General features: G+C 39.0%; 1 protein-coding gene and 1 long non-coding RNA gene across 4 annotated transcripts in view; one reads left to right on the top strand and one right to left on the bottom strand.

Annotated features, from left to right (window-relative positions):
- The window catches only part of PSD3 (pleckstrin and Sec7 domain containing 3), a 727754-nt gene that overhangs the window by 95913 nt on the left and 604881 nt on the right, over window positions 1–26960 (top strand). Inside the window, exon 6 of one of the 3 annotated variants that reach the window (XM_054561279.2) lies at window positions 4876–4996. The exons of 1 other annotated variant lie outside the window; for it this stretch is intronic. The gene's annotated coding sequence lies outside the window, so the exon portion shown is untranslated. The remainder of the gene's footprint in view (window positions 1–4875; window positions 4997–26960) is intronic. One more of the 3 variants, XM_063726550.1, reaches the window with a different exon arrangement.
- LOC134761910 (uncharacterized) overlaps window positions 1–26960 on the bottom strand; it is a 53680-nt gene that overhangs the window by 6720 nt on the left and 20000 nt on the right. Inside the window, exon 3 of the long non-coding RNA XR_010141064.1 lies at window positions 1872–2040. This is a non-coding gene — a long non-coding RNA (uncharacterized LOC134761910). The remainder of the gene's footprint in view (window positions 1–1871; window positions 2041–26960) is intronic.

Below are 26960 nucleotides of genomic sequence, written 5' to 3'. Positions count from 1 at the left end.
CAAGTAACATCTCAGGATAGCAGAAAATGTCCCTGTTTCTAAAGACGCACTATGTCAAACCGTAGTCTCTAATTTTTGTGGCAAGGAAAAACTTCACATGGCCCCAAAGCCCGTACTCTTATAATTAGACCATCCTGTCTCCAAGTAAGCATATTTTTCCAATTTTTATCTATTGTAGTCAAATTAGACCACAATTATGTGGAATTAAAATGAGGCATCATTCATGGAGATGTAGTGCCTAATGTTAAATTAAAATGTATGTGCCTGTTTGCTGAGTTGAAACCATATAGATAGATAATACACCTGATTAGATACAGCATATGGAGTGCTTTTTTTTTTTTTTTTTTTTTTTAGACAGTCTCACTCTTATCGTCAGGCTGGAGTGCAGTGGCATGATCTCGGCTCACTGCAACCTCTGACTCCCTGGTTCAAGCGATTCTCCTGCCTCAGCCTTCCAGATAGCTGGGACTACAGGCATGTGCCACCATGCCCGGCTAATTTTTGTATTTTTAGTAGAGACAGGGTTTCACCATGTTGGCCAGGAAGGTCTCGATCTCCTGACCTCGTGATCTGCCCACCTCAGCCTCCCAAAGTGCTGGGATTACAGGCGTGAGCCACCACACTTGGCCCTGGAGTGCTTTCTATAAAAAGATAACAATGAAGCTGTCAATATTTTCACTAAAGGCATTCATTTCTTCATGCCTTACTGTAACAGTCCCTAACCTTTTTGGCACCAAAGATTGGTTTTGTGGAAGAAAATTTTTCCACGGACTGGGGCAGGTTGGGAGGGGGTGGTTTCAGAATGATTCAAGTGTATTACGTATATTGTGTACTTTGTTTCTATTATTATTACATTGTAATACATAATGAAATAATTATGCAACCCACCATTGTGTAGAATCAGTGGGAGCTCTGAGTTTGTTTCCCTGCAACTAGGCATCCCATCTAGGGGTGATGGGAGACAGTGACAGATCATCAGGCATTAGAGTCTTATAAGGAGCGTGCAATCTAGATCCCTTGTGTGCGCAGTTCACAATAGAGTTTGTGCTCCTATGAGAATCTAATGCCGCTGCTGATCGGACAGGAGGCGGAGCTCAGGCGGTAATGTAAGCAATGGGGTGTGGCCATAAATACAGGTGAAGCTTTACTCACTTTCCTACCGCCGCTTACCCGCTGCTGTGTGGCCCAGTTCCTAACAGGCTACGGAATAGTACTGGTCTGTGACCCCAAGGTTGGGGACTGCCATCTTACTGTGTCCTAGGCACTATGCTGAGCACATTTTACACCATCTCATTTCCCTTCTATTATGCCATTGTTTCTAAGTAAAAGTAATGTAGTCAACAAATCTCCTGGCTTGGGGATTTCATCTGGTCTGACTTACATCATTTGACTTATAGCAAATTTTCCATTAATGTATCTTCTTTACTTCATGAGACTTGAGAAATCACTTATTTGAACTTATTTTTTTTCTTGCTACAATGATGGCAGTAATACATTAACTATTTAGGTTGGTAACAAAAGTAATTGCCATTTTAATGGTCTTTGCCATTAAAAGTAAATTGACTGCCACTGCACTCCAGCTTCGGTGACAGAGTCAGACTCCATCTCAAAAAAAAAAAAAAAGAGAAACGACTCTAAGCAAAAAGAAAAACCCAAAGCTTTAACAGATGATGAACCCAATCAAAATCTATTAAAAAGTAAATTTACTTTTTATGGCAAAGACCGCAATTACTTCTGTTACCAACCTAATAACTACTTGGTTCATAGATATCGTAGTGAGAAAGGACCTTGAGAGGCGTGAACCAGGCTTCCACCTTCAGACAGTTGGGGCTGTCTTTTCACAAATAGGAGGACAAGACTGGTGAAGTCACCTGCTCAAGGCCACACAGCTGGAGAAGGGCACAATCAAAACCAGCGTCCTGGTCTTCTGTCTCCTATTAAGATCTCTTTTCCCTAAGCTGAGCTTCCAGTGAGAGCAAGAGTCAAGGTGTGTTGGGATATAGCACATGTCTGCCGTTGGTTCTCCCTGATCCTTTGTACCTGTAAAGCATAGAATGAAAGGGTGAGGGTGGAATAAAACATGGTTCCTGTGAATGGCATTTTGTGCTTCTAACTGGCCAATTTGTGAAGAATTTAGGAAAGGCACTAAAACCAAAAACCATGGCTCAAAATAAATAAGCATCACTCTAAGGAAAAGGATCAAGGCCTTGTAACAGCATTCTACCCAGATGATGAGATTCACATGCCTTCCTCCTGCCTCGCCCCTTCTACTGGGAGCACGACTGCTCCATCCTTTCCACTTGCCAACATCCCAAACCTCAGCTTCGGACAACTCCAGTGTGCAATACAGGATTTAAAAGGAATAAAGAGGGAAGATGCTGAGGGGACCTTTTTTTTTTTAAAAAAAAAAAAAAAAACAGCCTTGCTCTGTCACCTAGGCTGGAATGCAGTGGCGCAATCTCAGCTCACTGCAGCCTCTGCCTCCCAGGTTCAAGCAATTCTCCTGCCTCAGCCTCCCAAGTAGCTGGGATTAGAGGCACGCACCACCTCGCCCAGCTAATTTTTGCATTTTTAGTAGAGACGGGGTTTCACCATGTTGGCCAGGCTGGTCTCGAACTCCTGATCTCAGGTGATCCACCCGCCTCAGACTCCCAAAGTGCCGGGGTTATAGGCATGAACCACCACTCCCAGCCCTGAGGGGACCTTTCTGCCAGGCCCCAGTCATTTTTAAAATGCAGAAGTGGCAATTAGCACAGAGACTCATTTGTGTATGTATGTGTGTGTGTGTGTGCATGTGTGTGTGTGTGTGTGTGAGTGTGTGTGTGTGTGTTGTCAGGGAGCACTTTCTTCCTTATGACTGCGCCTGAGAGCCAGTCTTTCCTGACTCACTAATGAGTTTCCTGCAGGGCAGAGAAATCACCCCTCCCACCATGAAAAGAGCCAATTGCAGAAAAATCTCTAGTGAGAGAGAAAGATCTGAACAAACATAAAATGGACATTGACTTAATGCAGATGCTGGCACCACCCAGGAAATGGGGAATAAAAGGCAGTGTTTGGTGAAAAGCAGGAGCATCTCTTGAAAGGAAGGAGAAAGCAAAGGAATACATTAAAATACCAAGAATTGGCAGCAAGGAATTTGTTTTATAACAGGCATAGCTGTGTCAACCAAAACATGTAAAGAAATGACTCTGTAAGCAAAGACTGGGCACGGTGTTTCACACCTATAATCCCAGCACTTTGGGAGGCGGAGGCAGGTGGATCACCTGAGGTCAGGAGTTCGAGACCACCCTGCCTAACATAGTGAAACCCCGTCTCTACTAAATATATAAAAATTAGCCAGGCGTGGTGGTGGGCACCTGTAATCCCAGCTACTTGGGAGGCTGAGGCAGGAGAATTGCTTGAACCCAAGAGACGGAGGTTGCAGTGAGCCGACATGGTGCCACTGCACTCCAGCCTCGGTGACAGAGTGAGACTCCATCTCAAAAAAAAAAAAAAAGAAAGAAAAGAAATGACTCTAAGGAAAAAGAAAAACACACAGCTTTAACAGATGATGAAGAACCTAACCAAAATCTGAAAACTGCTTCCCAAGTTGTAAAACTCTCATCTCCCTAGTGAGGAGGGATTAGAGCTTAAACTGTGCCCACTCTGGCATAATTTATTTACAAATAAATTATATAGCCATAATTAAGCACATCAATTTAACAGAAATGTTTACTCATAATACTGCCCATACCGTGCTTGATGATTTATTCTTACATGACTCCTTTGCATTTAAAGTATCATTAGGGAGCTGAGTAACAAACATGGCTAAATTTTGATGGGATTGGAGGCTGGGGAAGAGAGGAGGAAAGGATACGAGACCCCAAGAATTAGCTGGATTTTGCAGTGGGGCTCTCACAGCCAAAGACCATTGTAGATTAGGGGTCTCTACCTTTACCTGCTTGCCAGGGAGGAGGGTGTGATGGAGCTAATGACCCGAATGAAAAGTTCCAACAGCAGATACAGGGTGTGCTAGGGAACTGAGTCAGTGTGTGAGTCAAATCCCACCCCACCCAGGAGCAAAACGACAATGGAGTCTTTCAGAGCATGGGTGTGAGTCATGCCAGAGCATCAAGCCATGCCATGCGACACTGTGACATCACTCCTACAGCCTCCATCTGGGCCCACAGAGCGGCTGTGGAAACAGTGATTGGATTTAAATCAAATTCAACTCTATTAAGTTAACCTTTGAAAGGTCAACATCTGCTGCTTGCTTTTTGGCCAGGCAGCAATCTCGACAATGAATGTGGATGGCTTCATTAATGAGGCTTTGATAATAGAAATCTGGGTCCTGATTAGACTGTATGCAGCATGTGTTTGTGGACTCCAGTGTATTTTACTGGGTTTCTCAGAGTTGTCAGTTGTATATAGGAAATTATAATAGCAAAGGTATTTTTAAAATGTCTGAATTAGCCAGGCAGGTGGTGGCTCATGCTTGCAATCCCAGCACTTTGAGAGGCTGAGGCAGGTGGATCAGTTGAGGTCAGGAGTCTGAGACCAGGGTGGTCAACATGGTGAAACTCTGTCTCTAATAAAAATACAAAAAGAAAAAAAAATTAGCCAAGTGTGGTGGCTTGTGCCTGTAATCCCAGCTACTTGGGAGACTGAGGCAGGAGAATCGCTTGAACCAGGAGGCAGAGGTTGCAGTGAGCCGAGATCTCACCACTGTACTCAGCATGGGCAACAGAGCGTGAGCCTGTCTAAGTCTAGCTATATTAGCACTAAGTACATGCGTGTGTGTGTGTGTGTATGTATAAGATTACAAAGTGCTTATATGCACAAAATTGTTCAAACTGCATATATGCTTTTTTTTTTTTTTTTTTTTTTTTTTTTAAGACAGAGTCTCACTATGTCACCCAGGCTGGAGTACAATGGCATGATCATAGCTCACTGAAGCCACATCTTCTGGGGTCAAGCAGTCCTCCCACCTCAGCCTCTCAAGTAGCTGGGACTACAGGTATGCACCACTATGCCTGCTAATTTTTTTCATTTTTTTTTTAGAATCCCTCACAAAGTGCTAGGATTATAGGCATAAGCCACCATGCCTGGGCCATGGAAACATTTTTGTTACAACAATAAATGTCCAACAATAAGTGCCTAACTGTAGGATATTGTTTAATTAGATTATGATATGCCTGTACGATGGGATATTATGAAGCTGTTGACAAGAAAAAGGTACATTGATATATATATATATAAGCATGCATGCTATTATAAAATACTATTATTTTTAAGCATCTTAAGATATTTTAAGTGAACTAATCAGTTTTCTGACCTGTGCTGTCAACAGAATTTCTGATGATCAAATAATAAAACTCAGACAATGTTGGTTTTGTGCCATCAAAAAAAAAGAAAAAGAAAAATACATAGTAGAATCCCATTTATGTAAAAATAAGGTAGACATAAATATAAGTCTATATTAAGGCTTAGACAGTCTCTGGAAAATGGAAAAATAGCTATTAACTGGATTAGGCTCAGGAGAGGGACTGGTGGGCTGGTAGAAATAGAGTGGTAGAATAAAGAATTAGTTGGTTAAAATTAGTTTTCTTCTAAATGCATCTTTTAACATATGTCAAACATTAAAGACACAATAAATGCATTCAAAATTCAGAAACCAAACGATCATTACTAAGTCACTGGCTGCTGAAAATACACTTTTAAACTTGTTCCAAGTTTCCGTAAATAAGGATTCAAGTGCCCCAAAGCAATTTCATTGTTAATGTTTCTATACTTCCATATTTTCTTTTTAGCATGATTTCAAGGAATTTAGGGGCATTTTCTTCCTAGATATTTCCTTTCTCAGTAATTCAGACAATCATTGATCTAATAATAAAAAGGAAGCTATTAGAGACTCTGTGTGCCAGATATTACTCATGCTTGATAAATTGCATGCCCAAGGGAATGTAAAAAAAGCACATCAACAAAAATAGAATTTAATTCTCATTGATTAAAACGATATGCGCCAAAGAGTTCTTTTTATGGAAGAGGAGAAATAGCAACGTATTTCAAGAAATCTAACCACTGAATGCAGAAGATTATGGCCCCCCCATAGGTTTCAACTATTCAATGAGCTTTTCTTGATCATTTATTTGTATCAGGCATCTTGTTGAGAATTATTAGCAGGACAGTATGGTAACAGAATAAATAAGTTAAAATAACCATTACGGGCTGAGCACGGTGGCTCATGCCTGTAATCCCAACACTTTGGGAGGTCAAGGCAAGAGGATCACTTGAGGCCAGGAGTTCGAGACCAGCCTGGGCAACATAGTGAGACTTCTTCACAAATAATTTAAAAAGTTAGCAGGGTGTGGTGGCACGTGCCTGTAGTCTCAGCTACTCAGGAGGCTAAGGCAGAAGGATTGCTTGAGCCTAGTAGTTTGAGGCTGTAGGGAGCTATGATTGTGCACTGCACTTCAGCCTGGGAGACAGAGTGAGACCTTGTCTCAAAACACAAATGCACACCACACACACACACACATATCATTGCAAATGCGCTTCAATAAGTGGTAGAGGCCAATAAGAAAATGTATTTCAGCAAGCAAAGAAGAGGAAGAGGCCTTAACAGGGGAATGTATAAACTGGCATATAGACATGAAAGAATGAGGTATTTAGCAAGAGTGCTGCAAATCCTAGGTTGGGAGGATACATATCTCCAACTGCATATTTAACATCTCCATGTGGATATCTAATAAGTATCTCACAGTCAATGTATACCAAATTGAGCTTCTTATTCCTCCATGCCCCGACCCTATAGGCACCTCCCATGGCCTTCCTGTTCTCAGTTCATGGCAAGTGCATCCTTCAGACCAAATGCTTGGGAGGCACTATTGACACTTGTCTGTAGTGACAGCCAAGGTGTCAAGGTATCAGCAAATCCTTTTGGCTCCACTGAATGGATCCAGAACCCAGCACATCTCACCAGCTCAGAAGCTTCCACCATGGTCCAAGTCCCCCTCATCTCTTGTAGGGTTGCCCCACTTCAATCTGTCCTTGACATAGCAGATAGTGTGATCTGTTTGCATAGCAGATAGAGTGATCCATTTATACTGCAAGACAGATCATGCAATTCTCTAGCTCAAACCTCCCCTCCAGCGGCCCTCATTCTACTCTGTGTAAAAACCGGTCCTCACTATGGCCAACAAGGCCCTGCCTGACCTGGCACTCCCCCTCCCTAATTCACCTTCCTCCCTCTAGTCCTCTCTCTTGCCTACCTCTGCATCCACATTGGCCTAGCTTTTACTCCAGCCTCCCCAACCGACTTGTTCCAGCCCCTACAGTCTCTAGGTGATGATCCTTCCTGGAATGGGTCCCTCACCCTCCTCCGTAAAATGGCAGTCTCCCCCTTACACCCTATCCTCTTCTCTTTTATTTTTGTCATATCACATATCGCTATCAAATACATTCCTGGAATATAAACTCCAGAAAGGTAGGGATTTTTGTCTGTTTTGTTCACTGCTGCATCACCAGAACCTAGAATGGCACTTGGAATATTGTAGGTGTTCAAGAAATATTTGTGAAATTTGTGAATGAATGAGAGAGGTCTGAATGGGGTCTGAAATGATAGAAGTTGAGGTTAAAGGGCTACACAAGGGCCCAGCTCCAGAAGATGTCATGGTAAGAACTTTGGACCTTATCAGACAATAGAAAACTGTGGGGAAAATATAGATATAATATACACAGATACATATAATATAAAAATATACACACATCATAAATACAGCATGAGGTGGGGGGAGGCAGAAAAATGAAAAGTTAAAAAAATTATTTGCGGCTTAGCGCGGTGGCTCACACCTCTAATCCCAGCACTTTGGGAGGCCGAGGAGGGCGGATCGTGAGGTCAGCAGATCGAGACCATCCTGGCTAACACGGTGAAACCCTGTCTCTACTGAAAATACAAAACATTAGCCAGGCATGGTGGCAGGTGCCTATAGTCCCAGCTACTCAGGAGGCTGAGGCAGGAGAATGGGGTGAACCTGGGAGGCAGAGCTTGCAGTGAGCTGAGATCGTGCCACTGCACTCCAGCTTGGGCGACAGAGCAAGACTCCGTCTCAAAAAAAAAAAATTATTAACACTGTGAGGAAGGAGAAAATGACACAAATTCCACAGACGTTGTAGAGTAGAATTCATGAAACTTAGTAGCTAAATTAATGAGGAAGGTGAAGGAGAACAATGACTCAAAAGTAACTCTGAGTTTCTAGCCTGGGTGTTTGGGCACGTATGGATGCCATTAAATGAAGTCAGAATGTTTTTGACCTCAGAGGAAGCTATAAAAGCCAATGGTGGTGTCTTCCAGGAGGAAATGCGAACTGGCTGGCTTCCAGACGTTATAATTGATCTTATGCTGTGAGTCCATTTTAAAATCTCGCACAAGTGGTGTCCCGCAGCAGATGGTGGACATACTAGCTATGACCCATCATTCAGTTCCTTAAAGGTTCTGTCTGCATGTTGCCAAGACATCTGGATGAAAATGAAGCACTCAGCATATCTTTTGTGTGTTTACGTGACACCATGCGTCTTGAGAGCGACGACATCTTTTGGTTTCTGTCAGGGCGTTTGATGTTTTAGAAATGTTGCCTTGGGCTCATTGATGAGGTTCCACTTACGAAACTTTAAAAATCACTACAAGAGTTAAGCGTTTTAATATGGATTTAAATCTAAGCCTGGAAATATGGGGAGATAAAAACAAGCAATTCATACTTAGATTGGAGATACTTGGAACTTATTAGATAATACTGCAAAATTATAGGATAGAGTGCTTTAACATCACAGAGAAATTTAATGAACATAAAAGTAATTCATATACTGCTAAATAGAAGAGAGGAAGAGAAATAAATAACAGCTAAGTAGATGCTGACATAATACTTCCTAATGTTGTATAACATATTAGAGTAAGAATCGCAATTATTCAGGCTGAGTTTGTTCTATAAAGGCACCCTAGGACATATGCTTTGAACACAGATAGACTTTATTTGAATACTAAATGTAAGAATATTCTTAGCTTCTGTAAAGAAATACACTTCCTCTTGTTTATCCTGAGCCATGTGATTCTCTCAGTATAGCTTTCGTTTTCTAACTTTTGATAGAATCCTGAACCTAAGAAATGTTTCACTCTTTGTCCCATCACAAGAAAAATTCCAATGTAATAAAATGGAGAAGCACGTCCAATGATCAGTGGCAGCTGTCTCTTGGTCTCCATCGCAGCTCATAGTCCTGCTGGTTGTGCTCCCAGGAATGTCAGTACAGGCCTACCAAAAGAAGCTGGAAATGCAGTTTTTCTTACAAAATCTCCCTTTTGAAAAGGTTAACAAGCAAGTAAAACATGTGAAAGCTCTGTGTGGGCCAAGAATAGACACAAAAACTAAATACATCTGTGGGCTTGAGTCTAAGTTGGAACCTGTTTTTGAGTTCGTAAAACTTGAGCCTCAAGTCCGTTCTCTTGCTTGACTTCATAACGACCCAGTGACATAGTCACTGTTATCATCTTCTCTTTCTAATATTGTAGTGATCTCAGCGAGAATGAAACACTTACTCGAATTTCATAAATCCAAGTCTTCTCCAGTCTAAGCCTCCCAACCCAAATTTTGATCTAGAATTTGAATATAGATGCATCTGGTCACAAAGCCTACACACTACCTCAATTCTAGTGTACACATTGGAAGCACTTTGCCATCAGGTAGTATTAGGAATCCAATTACTGTGCAATGATTACATCCATACTCTAAAAATCATATTGAATGCGGAAGGATAAGAGGGAAAAGGAATATAGGCAATGTTGCCTAGGTTTTTCTGTAATTTAAATAAAAGAGAAACAGATTTCATTAATTAAGATATAATAAGGAATCTCACTAGAACCTATTCTTCATTAGTAATTGTTATGGGTTGAATCGTGTCCCCCACAAAAGATGTTTTCAAGTCCTAGCCCCTACTATGTGGTCTTATTGGAGATAGTGTGGTTGCAGATGCAATTAGTTAAGATGAGGTCATACTGGATTACGGCAGGCCTTTCATCCAATATGTCTGCTGTGTGGTACACGAATTATCCCAATAATTGCATAAATGCCTTTAATTAGGCATTGATTTCACCTTGAGAGGGTGACCTCAGAGTGTGAGTCGCCAGCCTTGTTGATAACTGCTTACTGGAAGCTCACTCACAACTCCCAAGGTTACGCTTGGAGTACAGGCCTTTGGTCCCTATCCAAGGATGTCCTGTTTGGTGTTTGGCAGTCACTTGAGTTCAGCTTATAGCCTTGTAATGACAGGAACCAGTGACCTCATGAACTAGCTTGTTCTTCTTTAGTAACACTACTTATTAGGAAGTTATTTGGTTGAGTAAGAATGTACCTCATTATTGGTCATTATGATATCTTGCCCTCTGAAGCCACAGAGGCTGAATTCATTGTCTCTTACATATGACAACTCATGTATTAGCTGAAAATAGTTATGCATTTTCATTCATTTTCCCTTCTCTGGGACAAACTCTTTCTGTATCTTTCCTCATTTCTTGTGCATCATGGTTTCTGGTTTGTTATGATCCCTTTCAATGTGTAGGATCTGGAACTCAATCCTATTGCCAAATTTGATCAGTGACTCAGAATGGACCATCAAATCTTTCTTGTTTTGAATACTGTGGGAGAGTTTAAACAGTGTGTTAAGCAGTAGGCTAGAGTTTTTGGCCATGAAAAAAAGAATGTATAAAGCTCACCTCTTACTTCCAAAGTGTGATGGACTTGTCTAGAGCCTCTGAAGGAATTGAATGTAAATCAAAAGTCTATCAATGTATAGACTTTCAGTTCATTGGTTCTCAAAACACAGTTTGTAGACTTCTGTGGAATCTCCAACATCCTGTCAGAGGATCCGTAAGAGCAGAACTATTTTCATAATAATACTAAGACATTATTTGCCCTTTTTTGTTGTGTTGATCATGGCACTAACGGTGCAAAAGCAATAATGGTGTTAAACTACTGGCACATTGAACTACGACATGGCACAAAGCTGTGTTAGTTGTCATAGTATTCCTCACTACCATGCACTTTTAATGAAGGAAATGCTAATTTTACTTAAGAACGTACTTGGCCAGGCCTGGTGGCTCATGCCTGTAATCCCAGCACTTTGGGAGGCCGAAGTGGGTGAATCACCTGAGGTCAAAAGTTCGAGACCAGCCTGGCAAACATGGTGAAAACCTGTCTCTACTAAATGCAAAAAATAAATTAGCCAGGCACAGTGTCACATGCCTGTAATCCCAGCTACTTAGGAAGCTGAGCAGGAGAATCACTTGAACCCAGGAGGCGGAGATTGCACCATTATACTCCAGCCTGGGCAACGAGAGTGAAATTCCATCTCAAAAAATAAAATAAGTAATAAGAATTATTAATTTTATTAAATCAACCCCTTGAGCACACATATCTTTACTATTCTGTGGGACAAAGGGGAAAAACACACATAAAGTTCTGTTGCCTACCAGAAATGCACTTGTTTGATTCTCAAGGAGAAGTACTTTTATGATTATTTAGGTTGCAAGGTAAACATGCCACTTCTTAAAATGGAACACTATTTTTACTTGAAACAAATGACTCACATACAAAGTATGGTTATTTAGACTTGGATATTTCACAGTTTCTCAAAAATGAGCAAAGTGAGTCAAGCAGATCACTTAGAGCACAACAATGGGCAATATCACAACAATGGACAATATTTGTTGCCAATAATAATATTTGAGGTTTCAAGTAAAAATTAGCATTTTAGGAAACTAATATCTGCCACCATGCGTTTGATAGTTTCCATACATGAAACTTCTCTGATGAGATTAGCAGTGATGTTGACTAATGAGATTTTTCAATGTTTTGTTATGAAATGTGTCAACATTTAGAATGTTTTTGTAATGTAGCAAACAAATATTTTCCAAATGGCAAATGATGAAACAAAATCATGAATGGATAAAACAGCCATTCAAGGTACAAAATGTACTGACGGGTTTTGTTGTAAAGAGATTTAGAAAGTTTATTGATATGGTTTCAGATAGAAGCTGATATCAGAATTCAACTTTTCTATTAAGCCAGACACTAAAGAAATTTGCTAATATACAAAACAATGCCTATCTTCTCAGTACATTTTTTGTTTTGTAAAATACAGTTATTCTTTATGAAATATGTTGCCTATGTTAACATGTAATGGGTTCATTATTATAGCTTTTAAATAAACTAATATTGTAAAATTTTTTCAGTTTTAATTTCTTTCTTTTTTTTTTTTTTTTTTTTGAGACGGAGTTTTGCTCTTGCCATCCAGGCTGGAAAGCAATAGCATGGTCTCGGCTCACTGCAACCTCCACCTCCCAGGTTCAAACAATTCTCCTGCCTCAGCCTTCCGAGTAGCTGAGATTACAGGCACCCGCTACCACGTCTGGCTACTTTTTGTAATTTTAGTAGAGATGAGGTTTCACCATGTTGGCCAGGCTGGTCTCAAACTCTTGACCTCAGGTGATTCGCCCACCTCGGCCTCCCAAAGTGCTGGAATTACAGGCATGAGCCACCACGCCTGGCCCAGTTTTAATTTCTAACACAGTAAATATTGGTAGTTATAATCTACATAAACAAGCTCTTTGGCACCCTCAATAATTTTTAAGAGTGTTAAGGGGTCCTGAAACCAAAACATTTGAGAACTGCTCATTTTAGGTAACTGAGTTTGCTAGGAAACAGAGAATTTCAAGAATATCTGTAGTGCTTTGTCATTGGTAAGATTACATTTCTTTCTAATCACTATGCATCTTTCAGTGAAATCAAATGGGTTTCTAATAAATGTTTGTTGTAACTACTGTAAAATAATCATAGCTAACACCTAGTGAATACTGACTATGCATCAGTCTCTGTGCAGGACAGAGAGGATACAGCAGCATTCAGACACCATCCCTGCTTGGTGGAGCTTAGAGAAATGGAAAAGACAGATACTCAATGAGAATCTACTGGGTGGGAGTGCTACTGGGTAGCACTATCTTCAGGATGCTAGAAGGCATCCTAGTTCCTCCCTGATCTGAGGACTGACACTGGAAACCTGAGAAGAGGATGGGTTTAAGATATATTTGGTGGGATTTGGGGACAGGACTTGTGATTAATTAGATACAGACATTAAGGAAAAGAGGAAGGATGAAAGGATTACTAAGCTTGGTGGCTTAAGTTCATTCCATCGTCAATTCAACAAGTGTTTGTTCAGTACCTGCTGTGTGCCAGGTATTCTAAATGTTGAGAGGAGAGTGCCAAGCAAGAAAACTCATGTTAGTGAGACGGGCTGGTGAGAGGAGGGGGCAGATCATCAAACAATTGATCAATCGGTCAATAAATTGTTAAGGAATGACTGCCATTGCAAAGCATTAACATAGGCAGATGTAAGAGAGAAGGACAGGGAGGCCACTTTGGATTGGGTTAGGGAAGCTCGCCTGAGGAGATAACATTTAAATTTAATTTTGAACAACAAGAAGCAGCCAACCATGCAAAATAGGAAAAAGAATGTTCCCGGAAGAGGTACTAATTGATGAAACTATTTGAAGCAGAAATGAGCTTGGTGAGATGATAAATCGAGTTGCCATATTTCATGAATAAAAACCAAGGCACCCAGTTAATTTTGAATTTCAGAGCAGCAACATTTTTTAAAAATATAAGTATGTATGATGCACTATTTGGGACATGCTATACTAAGAAAAGAAAACTTTGTTGTTTATCTGAAATACAAATTTAACTAAGAATATGCAGAAAATTCCAAAGAACAAATAAAAGCTCTTAGCACTAATAAGTAATTACATCAAAGAGTACAGGATACAAGGCTAATATACAAAAATTAGTTGCTTTTCTATATACTAGCAATGAGCAATTGGAACTTGAAATTTAAAACACACCACTATTTACATTAGCACCAAAAAAGGAAATACTTAGGCATATGTAAATCTAACAAAATAGGTACAAGAGCTATATGAGGAAGGCAATAAAATTCTGATTAAACAAATAAAAAGTATCTAAATAAATGGAGCGATAGTCCATGTTCCTGGATAGTAAGACTCAACGTTGTTAAGATATAATTTATTTCCCATATGTTCTACAGATTCAATGCAATCTCAATCGTAATCTCAGAAAGTTATTTTGAAAATATTGACAAACTAATTCTAAAGTTTATATGGAGAGGCAAAAGACCCAGAATAGCCAACTCAGTATTGAGGAAGAAAATCAAAGTTGGAGGACTGACACAGCCCAAACTGATTACAAAGCTACATTAATTAAGACAGTGTGGTTTTGGCAAATGAGTAGATGAACAGATCAATAGGACACAATGGAGAGCCCAGAAATAGACCCACATAAATGTAGTTAACTGATCTTTGACAAAGGAGCAAAGGCAATTCAATGAAAAGAGTATAGTTTTTCAACAAATATTGCTAAAATAATTGGGCATTCACATGCAAAAAGAAAAAACAAAAAACAAATCTAGACAAAGACCTTGCACTCTTCATAAAAATTAACTCAAAATTGATCATAGGCCTAACTACGAAACCACAGAACCTAAACCATAAAACTATAAAACTTCTAGAAAATAACATATGAGAAAAACTAAGTAACCTTGCATTGGTGATTAAAATTAAAAACTTCTTTTCTGTGAAAGATACTGTTAAGAGAATGAAAAGACAAGCCACATACTGGAAGAAAGTGTTTGTAAAACATATATCTAATAAAGAACTTGTATCCAAAATATACAAAAAAGCCTTAAAATTTAACAATAAGAAACCAAACCATTTAATTAAAAATGAGTAAATGATCTAAACAGCCACTCATTAAGGAAGATTTACAGATGGCAAATGGCATATGAAAAGATGCTCAATGTCATGTCATCAGGGAATTGCAAATTAAAACAAACTATATACCTATTAGAATGGTTAAAATCCAAAATACTGACAACACCAAATGCTGGTGAGGATGTGTAGCAACAGGAACGCTCATTCATTGCTGATGGGAATACAAAATGGTACAGCCACTTTGCAAGATATTTTGACAGTTTTTTACAAAGCTAAACATAGTCTTACCATATGATCCAGCAATCACACTCTTTGCTATTTATCCAAATGAGTTGAAAACTTATGTCCATACAAAAACCTGCTGCTGTGGTTTGAATGTTTGTTCCTTCCCAAACTCATGTTGAAATTTAATTGCCATTTTAACAGTATTAACAGGTGAGACCTTTAAGAGGTCATTAGGCCATGAGGGCTCTGCCTTCATGAAAGAATTAATGTGGTTATTTTTGGAATGGGTTTGTTATTACAGAAGAGGGTTCTTCATAAAAGGATGAGTTTGCCCCCCTTTGTCTCTCTGTCTCTTGCCCTCTCTTTGCACTTCTGCCATCTGATCTCTTCCACCATATAATGATGCAGCAAGAAGGTCCTTGCAAGATACTGTCACCTTGATATTGGACTTCCCAGCCTCCAGAGCCGTGAGCCAATAAACTTGTTTGTTATAAATTACCCAGTCTCAGGTGTTCTGTTACAGCAGCAAAAGCAGACTAAGACACCTGCTCATGAATGTTTATAGCAGCTTTATTCATAATTGCCAAAACATGGAAGCAAAAAGATGTCCTTTGATAGGTGAATGGATAAACAAACTGTGGTTTGTTCATACAATGGAATATTATTCAACAACAAGAAATGAGCTGTCAAGCAAGCCACAAAAAGACATAGAGAAACCTTCAAAGCATATTGTTAAGCAAAAGAAGCCAGTTTGGAAAGGCTGCATACTGTATGATTCCAACTACAAGACATTCTGGAAAAGGCAAAACTATAGAGACAGTGAAATGTTCAGTGGTTGCCAGGGATTGATGGAGAGTGGGAAGAGAGTTGAAAGAGTAGTGTGGGGAATTTTTAGGGCAGTGAAACTACGCTGCATAAATACTGTAATCTCCAAAGAAGATAAACAAACAGCTGATAAGCACATGTCATTACACATTTGCCAAAGCTCTTAGGATTGTACAACATAAAAAGTGAATCCTGATGTAAATTAGGGACTTGAGTTAATAATATCAGGTCAATGTTAGTTCATCAGTTGTAACAAATGTACCACACTAATGCCAAATGCTAACAATAAGAGAAGCTGTATATGGATTGTGGAGGGTAAATAGGAACTGTCTGTACTTTCTGCTCAGTTTTTCTGTAAACCAAAAACTGCTGTAAAAATAAAAGTCAATTAACTGAAAAAAAATTTAACGGGAATCCTTATCTGACAACCCCAGGAACAGAGAGGCCAGTGTGGCTGTATTTAGTGGGTGAATGGAAAGTGGAATGAGTTTAAAGAAGTCGAAGTCGAGACAGGCCACATTATAGGAATATTGAAAGCCAGAGGAAGGTTTTTATTTCCTTCTATGTGTAATGAACTGCCTTTGAAAAGGTCAGTATTTTAAAAATTCTTTCTGGCTTCTGTAGGGAGAGTAGATGGTTCCTACAGTGGAAGTCCAGAGATGTTTACAAGGTTATTGGTTCAGCCCAAGCAAAAGCTAATGTGAGCTAGTTGGTGGCAGAGGAGATAGAAAGCAGTGGTCAGATCTCCGAAGTGAAGACAGAAGCTACAGTTTTATTTTGGAACTGGGGGTGGAGAGCGAGTAAAAGAGAAGAATCCAGCCAGGCGCGGCGGCTCAGGCCTGTAATCTCAGCACTTTGGGAGGCCTAGGCGAATGGATCACCTGAGATCAGGAGTTCCAGACCAGCCTGGCCAACATGATGAAACTCCATCTTCACTAAAAATACAAAAATGAGCCAGGCATGGTGGCAGGCACCTGTAATCCCAGCTACTCGAGAGGCTGAGGCAGGAGAATCACTTGAACCTGGAAGGCAGAGGTTGCATTGAGCTAAGATTGTGCCACTCCACTCCAGCCTGAGAAACAAGAGCAAAACTCTGTGTCCAGAAAAAAAAAAAAAAAAAAGAAAGAAAAGAAAAAAGAAAAATCCAGTACAGCAATGAAAGTTTTGCCTAAGCAATTGGGTGTCTTGTAGTACCATTAACACATATGATAAACAATAAGTACCAAAAGTAAAGAGTTATTTTTGTCCTTTTAAGTTTGAGATGCCTATTAAACATCTAGGTGGAGATATCAATTTTACTGAGCTAGGAGATGATATTACTAACTTATACAGCAAACAATGGCAAGGGAGCAGTTTGCATGGGGAAAATTATAAACTGGGTTTTCAACGTGTTGAAAATGAGACGCTTGTGAGAGACCTGAATGGACGTATTGAGTGGGCAGTTGGGTATCTTAGCCTAAAACTATGAATTGACGTCTGGCCTGGAGATAGATAGCATTTGGTAGTTGCTGGTATATCAGACACAATTTGGAGCTATGGGGTTGAAAGAGGTGACCTCTTGAGGAGTATATATGTTGTCATCATTTCTACACCAGAATGGCATGGAGGAGGGGTAAGCGTTCTCTCAAGGCTGTCTATTTCTCACCCTAGGCTATAACCCAGGTCTTCTCTCCTTCAGATCCTCAAATTTTAAAAAACATTTCACTGGGCACTCCCAACTTCTGGAGGCTGGAGATGGGGGCAGAGCACATGGTCCATACACTACCTCTATTTTATTTTATTTTATTTTTTGAGACAGAGTCTGGCTCTGTCCCCAGGCTGGAGTGCAATGTCACGATCTCCACTCACTGTAAACTCTGCCTCCCGGGTTCAAACAATTCTCCTGCCTCAGCCTCCCGAGTAGCTGGGATTACAGGTGTGTACCACTACGCCCGGCTAATTTTGTATTTTTAGCAGAGACGGGGTTTCTCCATGTCGGTCAGGTTGGTATCGAACTCCTGACCTCAGGTGATCCACCTGCCTCAGCCTCCCAAGCTGCTGGGATTACAGGCGTGAGCCACCATGCCCAGCCACTACTTCTAATTGTATTCTTCCTCTTCCTTGTCTCTCTCTCCTCCAATCTTAGAACTATTTAATAAGTCAGATGGTTGGGAAGGGGCCGGTTCTACATAGTCACCATCACTTTGTGCCAGATCGTCACTGAAATAAAACTTAAAACTTGCTTTATTTCTAACAACTACGGGAAAGTGCTGCTCTGTGTCACATAGTCCAAATCGGGTTAGAGTAGGAGACAAATAGGACAAGCTGGTTAAAACCAAAAATATAATTTCATGCATTTGTTTCTTACTGCAGGCCCTGTCTTCTCTATTCTGTACATCAATCTTTTCCATTTCTTTAAATTGCAATCCAACTTATTTATCAGTACACTGGCAGAATTTAATTTTTGAGAACCTTCCCATCATTCTTGAAATACTCTCTCCTTTAGTTTCTGAGAGGGAGGTTCTAAGGTAAAGATTCTCTAGGAATGAGATAATAATTGCAGGGAGCTAAAATTTGGTTTTGTAAAATCACTTATGCTTTTATAAAAATCTTAATCTGGACAATTATCTGGGATTAGTACAGAACTATTTATTTTCTAATTCCTTTCCTCACCAGAATTATTTAATGTCCATGTTTTGAAACTGCTTTTAAATTGAAGTATAACATGAATACACTAAGGTATCAAATCTTACAAAAGTTTCACACAATTCTAAGAATTGGGCAATTCTTACAGGTTAATGAATTTTAAACAAGTATGCAACTGTATACCCTAGAATTTAATATATATATACACATATATATGTATATATGTATGTGTATATATATCTGTGTGTATATATATATGTGTATGTATATATATATGTATATATGTATATATGTGTATATATGTATATATGTATATATGTGTATATATACGTATATATGTATATATATGTGTATATATATGTATATATATATGTGTATATATATGTGTATATATATATGTATATATATATGTGTATATATATAATGTGTATATATATATATGTATATATATAGCCAGGCACAGTGGTGAGCACCTATAGTCTCAGCTACTTGGGAGGCTGAAGTGGGAGGATCATCTGAGCCCAGGAGTTCGAGATCGGCCTGGACAACATAGTGAGACCCAACATAGTGAGACCCAATCTCTTAAAAAAATCTTTTGTTTTCTTTCCAGAATAGTAGAAATAAAACACATCACAGAAAACATAGTTATGTTGCTTAATCTCTTTAGATGAGCATTTTTTAACTTTTTGGTCTAAGGACCCCTTTACACTCTAAAAACAAAAATTATCGAGAATCCCTAAGAGATTCTGGCTTTTGTTTTTATGAGAGATAGCAAGCTAGCTAGATATATGAGATATGTATGTATGTTAGATGTAAATATGTTATAAATTAAGTCTGAGAATGTTGTGAAACATGAGAATACACAAGTACACATTCCATGAGCTGATAAAACAATGACATCATGGAAAATTCTCCTGCACACTTGTGATTAAAAAGAGAAATAATGACAAGTGATGCTGTGAAGTTGAAACGCTCATACATTCTTCCTGAGATTTTAAAATGGTAGTGCTGTGGAAAACAGTTTGACATTTGCTCAAAAAGTGAAACGAGAGTTACCATGTGACTCAGCAATCCAACTTCTAGGTACATAGATGAGAGAATTGAAAACATATGTTCACACAGAAACTTGTACACAAATGTTCATAGCAGCATTAGTTCAAAATAGCCAAAAAAAAAGAAACAATTCAAATGCCTATCAACTTGGGAATGGATAAGTAAAATATGGTGTATGTATAAATGAAATACTATCCAGCCATAAATGGAATATTATTCATGTAGGAATGAAGTACTGGTTCATGCTGCAACATAGAAAAACTTTGAAAATGTTACCTAAGTGGAACAAAAACAAGACAGAAAAGACCACTTATTGTACGATTCCTTTTATATGAAATATCCAGAATATGCAATCCACGTAGACAGAAAGTAAACTAGAGGCTTCCAGGGGATGGGGGAAGCAGGGAATGGAAATGACTGCTCACAGGTATAGAGGTTCTTTTTCTAATGGGGGAAATGTTCTGGAATCATATAGTGGTGATGATTGTACAACATTGCAAATTTACTAAAAACAACTGACCATACTAAAAACCACTTTAAAATGGTGAATTTCACGTTATATGAATTATATCCCAATTAAACATTACCACATAAAAAGGTATCCTCTAGAAATTATTATCTGGAGCTTTAGAGACAACTTTGTGATCTAGAAAAATAAATGGATAAAGGAGCCTGTACCGCTGATTTTTGTTGAGGAGGAATGTGCCGAGGATTCCTGTTGCCAGACTGAGTGGGCCTCCCAGATAAGCAGAGTCGGGCTGAGTTCTTGGGTCACTGCGCTCCCCGGGCAACGGCTGACATGCTCCATGTTTGCAATTGTGATTGTTCAAGCTGAATGAACACAATGTTGTTGTAGCGGAAGAAAACCCACAAGAAAGTATAGATAGGCCAGTTTAAGGGTGCCTGAGTTAGGGCAGAACTTTTTTCATATGTTCTTGTAAAGCTCAGGCACAAATAAAACTAGCTAATAGAAAGAAGGAAACAGGCCTGGTGCTGTGGCTCACGCCTGTAATCCCAGCACTTTGGGAGGTCGAGGCAGGTGGATCACCCAAGATCAGGAGTTTGAGACCAGCCTGGCAACATGGAAAAACCCCCACCTCTACTAAAAATACAAAAATTAGCCAGGCGTGGTGGCCCACGCCTGTAATCCCAGCTACTTGGGAGGCTGAGGCAGGAGAATAACTTAAACCCGGGAGGCGGAGTTTACAGTGAGCTGAGATCACGCCACTGCACTCCAGGCTGGACAACAGAGTGAGACTGTGTCTCAAAAAAAAAAAAAAAAGAAAGAAAAGAAAAAAAGAAAGAAACAAAACGAAAACAACACTATTACAATAATAAAAAAAAAAAGCACGTGGGTCTCATACATCATCAGCAAATTATTTATGCATGGAGTGCCTTTTCTCTGGTCATTCATGGAGGTTTAGGATAGATGACCCAATTAAACCAGCCCTCATTTGAATTCACTCCCAAAAGAAGAATGTAATGGTAAGAGAGTCAAGTTTAACGACAAAAAGATGACATTTTCAAAAACATATGAGCCAATTAAAAGCTCATTATCCAGAAACCCATCTGATGGTGTCAGATTGTTTAAGTGTTAGGAGAAAATGTCTGATGAACCTTTTCTTGAAGCTGCCTCCAGATCTACTGCTGGAGGAAGAACCACTGATTGAGACAGGGAAGCAGTGGAGAACTCAGGCTGCAGGTGGAAGCTCAAAGGGGAAAATGAGACGGACCTGTCACAGAGTCAAGGAACTTTCAGAAAAATGGCTCTCAACACACCAAGCAATGGGATACAGTCACTGGCCATTGAAAGTGGAGCGGTAGCTTCAGGTGTCACCTTCTTTGGGGAACGTGGCATTTTCAAGGGACCCTGAGCATGAGGGAACCTCATCTGGATTTTCAAGTCATGACTCAGATGGTCCCATGGGGGCAGAAGGAATGAGGGTGTCCCAAACAGACTGGCATGTAGAAATTCTATGTGGTATGCAAGATTTGGGAAGTACATTACGGCTTGTGTATCATGTAGGCTGGCTATACTAGAGTACTGAACTTATACTAAAGCAATAGTACTCAGAAGAAAATAGTAATTTGAAAGACATTTGAATATAATTACTGCATATTGTAAACGATATATAGAGTTACATATTTCACTCACTCTCAGAAGAAAATAAATGGGATTTTTCTAAGAGACAAGAAATTATACATCCTTTTCATTAATGTTCTCATGTGCTAGCTTTATGCAAAATGAAATTTAGGTACAAAGGGCAGTAAGCAGTAACAAATATGAAACACCCATCTGGAGTGGTATGTGAATAGTTACTAAGGAAAGGTTTCCAAGAAAGGAACCATAAATGCTTTCACCAAAGCCGGATAATTAGAAGTGTTAAAGAAATAGTGTAGGTTTTCTTTTTTTTAAGTCCTAGTTATGGTAAATCACATCTAATTACATTTTTAGTTGCCAGTTTCTACCCAGATCCTTGAAATCTTTCAGGAAAATGAATTTAAACCATAATTCTTAGTACGAAATTTGAGGATAAATAAACTTTCTTTTTTTTATATTTAAATTTTTAATTTTAAAAAAACAAAATTACAAAACTTAGCTGTTTTTCTTTTATATATATATATTTATTTATTATTATTATACTTTAGGTTTTAGGGTACATGTGCGCAATGTGCAGGTTAGTTACATATGTATACATGTGCCATGCTGGTGCGCTGCACCCACTAACTCGTCATCTAGCATTAGGTATATCTCCAAATGCTATCCCTCCCCCCTCCCCCCAATAAACTTTCTTAATACATTAGATTGTTGCACAGTTTCTCAAAATAAGTTATAATCTTAACATGAACACGTCTTCACACACACTACTCTTTTCATAATTCATGGAATTCATTTTCTCTTTACGGTTATACTAAAAAGATTCTACGTATCTTCTTTCTGTGTTAGTAGATTTAGAGAAGGTAAATCTAATTACTATAATTGTATATAGCCTTGCAAAGACTGGCCCACATCATAGAGAGACAGCATGCATTATCCCAGTATATCTGAAACATATCTGGCAACCATTATAGCACCCACTGAGTTGTCTTCGAGTTGGGGCATGATTGTGTGAATAAGCAAATAAAGCACAGAAGGGAAAAAGTAACCTTTGGGAAAGTGGCTCAGAGCAGCGTAAGTGAGTAGATGAAGGGCCCAGTTCCTTGCCCTGCCTCCCAAGCTGTGGCAGCCCACAGCAAGGTTCCAACCCTGTATCTGAAACTCATGGGGTCAAGTGTGTTTCAAACTCCCAGGGGTTATGGACTTCACAAAGATGATTTCTTAAGAGACTCTGCCCTCTTCTTCCCACAGAGAGGGAAATCCCTTCCTAGGCTGTCGGTGGAAAATCCTCTCCAGTGTCTTCTTTGTCCCCTGTCTCCCCCACAACCGTTCACAATAGAGCATGGGCAAGAGACAGCAGCGCCAAACAGGAGGCTGCTACCTCTATGTGGTGCCCCCGACAGTGTGCCCTGTAAAACGTGGATTTGACGTTTAGTCAAATTAATAGATTCTTGTTAGGAACACGCCCAAGAGAAGGAGTGTAATTACTGTGGGATTTGGTGAATCATAGTGAATATGTGAGTAACCAAGTAATTACCCTAGGGAATCTTTTCCTCTGTCATCCACCTTTACCTAAATTATATGTTAGCATCTAAGTAGTCCTTGGTAATCTGATGATTTAAAATTGTTTAATTTCCTAGTGTATTTAAATGGGCGAGGTATCCCTGTCTTTTCTCCTCTATTCTCTTTCTCATCCCATTGAACTTTGTGCCCCCAAATCAAGTTAAATGAAATTAAAAGTATGAACAAGGACAGGCACAGTGGCTCACGCCTGTAAACCCAGCCAAGGCCAAGGCAGGTGGATCACCTGAGGTCAGAAGTTCAAGATTAGCCTGGGTAACATGGTGAAACCCTGTCTCTACTAAAATGCAAAAATTAGCTGGGCATGGTGGCGCATGCCTGTAATTCCAGCTACTTAGGAGGCTGAGGCAGGAGAATTGCTTGAGCCTGGGAGGCGGAAGTTGCAGTGAGCCGAGATAGGGCCACTACACTCCAGCCTGGGTGACAGAGCTAGACTCCATCTCTTAAAAAAAAAAAAAAAAGGATGAACAAATTCTGAAAAGCTTTATTTTGGGTACTGAAATAACTAACACCTTGTCCTAAGCATAGTAAAAGTAGTCAAAATGAGGTAAGACCATCTTTTTAGCTATGGACGAATTTTTAAGGTAGGACTGGCAGAAATGACAGTTTGGGAACCGCATATGCCATTTTGTTTGTCCCCATACCCATGAAATGAAGGAAAATGATGACTGGTACTTAGTTGGAAGCACTAAGGGTATATCAGAAAGGATTTACTGGGCAGGTGCAGTGGCTCATGCCTGTAATTCCAACACTTTGGGAGGCCAAGCAGGAAGATCTTTTGAGGGCAGGAGTTTGAGACCAGCCTGGACAACAGAGGGAGATCCTGTCTCTATATTTAAAAAAAAAAAAAAAAGGCAAAAAAAGAAAAGAAAAAGAAAGGATTTACTAAGGCTGTGTGGACCAGTGCCATTCCATAGAAATATAATGTGAGCCACATTTATCGTTTAAAAGTTTTTAACAGCTACATTTACAAAAGTAAAAAGAAACAGGTAAAATTAATTTTAATAATATATTTTAAACCAATATATACAAAACATTAAGATCCCAATATATAATTAATGTAAAAATTAATATTTTACATATTCATTTTTTATACAAAGACTTTGAAATTGAACGTGTATTTTACACTTAGAGATAATCTCAATTTGTAATAGGCCCATTCCACGTGCTCAATAGCCACGTATAGTTATTAGCTACCTTATTGGAATGTTCATGGAATGTGAAAGTTTAGAAAGCAGGGCTGGCACCCAAATCCTCAGCAATCTGTGATTCTTCTGGAAAAAGAATGGCCTCTACTTTGAAATTTCTTTCATATTTACTCTACTATATATTATAAACTGAAATAAAGACCATCCGTTAGTAAAAATAATTTTATTTTTAGTACTTCCAGTAAATCAGTAAAATACACTAGATTCATGCTGAGAATTTTACATCATTCCTTAGTTAAATCAGAGTCACAGTTTGAATCCAAAATTTGAAGAAACTAAAAACAGACACATAGACCAATAGAACAGAATAGAGAACCAAGAAACAAATCCACACGCCTACAATGAACTCAGTTTTGACAGACGCCAAGAACATACACTGGGGAAAAGACAGTCTGTTCAATAAATGATGCTGGGAAAGCTGGATATCCATGTGCAAAAGAATGAAGCTAGACCCGTAGGTCTCACCATATACAAAAATCAAATCAAAATGGATTAAAGACGTAAATCTAAGACCTCAAACTATGAAACTACTACAAGAAACCATCAAGAAACATCTCCACGTCATTGGTCTGGACAAAGACTTCTTGAGCAATACTCCACAAGCACAGGGAACCAAGGTAAACATGGACAAGTGGGATCACATCAACTATCCAGCAAAGGATACAATTAAAAAAGTGAAGAGACAACCCACACAATGGGAGAAAATGTTTGCAAACTACCCATCTGACAAGGAATTAATAACCAGAAGATATGCAGAGCTCAAACAACTCTGTAGGAAAAAATCGAATAATTAAATTTACAAATGGGCAAATGATATTGAATAGACATTTCTCAAAATAAGAAATACAAATGGCAAACAGGCATATGAAATGGTGCTCAACATCATTGAGATCATCAGAGAAATGCAAATCAAAACTACAGTGAGATATCATCTCATCCCAGTTAAAATGGCTTACTATAAAAGACAGGCAATAAGAAATGCTGACAAGAACGTGGAGAAAAGGGAACCCTTGTACACTGTTAGTAGGAATGTAAATTAGTACAACCACTATGGAGAACAGTTTGGGGTTTCCTCAAAAAACTAAAAATTGAGCTACCATATGATCCAGCAACCCTACTGCTGGGTATATATCCAAAAGAAAGGAAATCGGTATATAGAAGAGATGTCTGCACTCCTATGTTTGTTGCAACACTGTTTACAATAGCTAAGATTTGGAAGCAACCTAAGTGTCCATCGTTAGATGAATGGATAAAGAAAATGTGGTACATATACACAATGGAGTACTATTCAGCCACAAAAAAGAATGGGATCCAGTCATTTGCAACAACATGGATGGAACTGGAGATCATTATGTTAAGTGAAATAAGCCAGGCACAGAAAGACAAACATCGCATGTTCTCACTTATTTGTGGGATCTAAAAATCAAATCAATTGAACTCATGGACATAGAGAGTAGACGGATGGTTACCAGAGGCTGGGAAGGGTACTGGAGAGTTGGGTGGGGGGAGGTGGGGATGGTTAATGGGTACAAAAAAATAGAAAGAATAAATGAGATGATTTGCCAGCACAATAGCGTGACTATAGTCAATAATAACTTAATTGTATATTTTAAAACAGAGAATGTAATTGAATTGTCTGTAATTCAAAGGATAAATGCTTGAGGCAATGGATACCCCACTCTCCACAGTGTGCTTATTTCACATTGTATGCCTGTATCAAAATATCTCATGTACCCATAAATATATATGCCTACTATGTACCCACAAAAATTTTTAAAAATATAATTAAAAATTGAAAAACAAACAAGAAAATGGGAGAAAACTGCAATAAGAAAGGGTTTGCCCATTTATCTTTTTGAAAAAACATTTGCAGAATCATATATATTCTGTTGACTTTAACCCTGAAATCCTGTTAGTAGCAACTTAAATTGCTCTAACGAAAGCACAATGCATGAAAAGAGATGCTAGGAAGTGAATGTTGAAATGATTCAAAAATAGACTTTAAGCTTGTTTAGGCAATTAGACTGCTTCTCTGCTGAAACCAGGGAATTTACATTTTACAGTCTTGTTTTTCAGCAATCATTCTGCATCTAGAATTACTCAACTAGAAAATGAGAAGAATAACAACAACAGCTGGCACTTATTATAGGCATTGTTCTCAGTGTATTGCATTTATTGATTTGTTTAATCCTCACAATAACCATGTGAAGAAGACATTGTATTTTATTCCCACTTTAAGAAACTGAGACCGAAAAGGTACAGTAACTCACCCAAGATCACACAGGGAGGTATAAATGCATCCGAATTCAAACACATGTTAATAACCATTTCACTCTGACGCTTCACCCATTAGCTTTCCAGGATAAGGTCAAAAAATATAATACAATGATATTTGATTATTTTAAATAGAAAGCATAGTATAATACATTGTTAATATTAAAAATAACTCTTGGCTGGGCCTGGTGGTTCATGCCTCTAATCCCAACACTTTGGGAAGCTGAGGCGGGTGGATCACCTGAGGCCAGTAGTTCGAGACCAT

This window comes from Pongo abelii, chromosome 7, assembly GCF_028885655.2.
Source record: "Pongo abelii isolate AG06213 chromosome 7, NHGRI_mPonAbe1-v2.0_pri, whole genome shotgun sequence".
Taxonomy (NCBI): domain Eukaryota; kingdom Metazoa; phylum Chordata; class Mammalia; order Primates; family Hominidae; genus Pongo; species Pongo abelii.
The sequence above is the reverse complement of the archived record's forward strand: the minus strand, read 5'-3'. Positions and strand labels throughout refer to the sequence as shown.